Genomic DNA, 546 nt, shown 5'->3' with positions numbered 1-546 from the left:
CCATCCACCTCCTTATCTAACCCTTCTCCTCTTCCTCCTCTTCCTCCTCTTCCTCCTTTCCTCCTCTTCCTCATCTTCCTCCTTTTTCTCCATCTCCTCCTTACTTCTTCTCATTTACCCTTTCCCTTTTTATCCTTCATATTTTCCATTATTGTCTACTATTAGCCTCTATTCCTCAAAACTATATAAGAAAAAGGTTGCACAGTCGCACGATTTTCACGATTTTCCTGCCATTCCTTCAAACAAAAAATCAATCCAAAGTCAAAGCCATGAAACGAATACAATGTAGACCGCCTTCACCCTACATCTTGTTTTATTTTCATCAATATCTTTTCAGAAATGTATCTTGATGAATGCATAATTGTTGAAATATACATCAAGCATATTTTCTTGGGGAAGGATTTACTGTCATATATTTTTTTGTGTATTATAAATACAATGATAAATGCTTTAGATATACTTATCCGATTATGTCACCTGAACTCTGGCTTTGGCTTAATTAAAGCTTGTATCTAAATTCATAGGGTAAATAGCAAGGGAGGAGGG

The sequence above is a fragment of the Penaeus monodon genome, chromosome 28 (genome assembly GCF_015228065.2).
Source record: "Penaeus monodon isolate SGIC_2016 chromosome 28, NSTDA_Pmon_1, whole genome shotgun sequence".
In the NCBI taxonomy this organism is placed as follows: Eukaryota; Metazoa; Arthropoda; class Malacostraca; order Decapoda; family Penaeidae; genus Penaeus; species Penaeus monodon.
The sequence above is the reverse complement of the archived record's forward strand: the minus strand, read 5'-3'. Positions refer to the sequence as shown.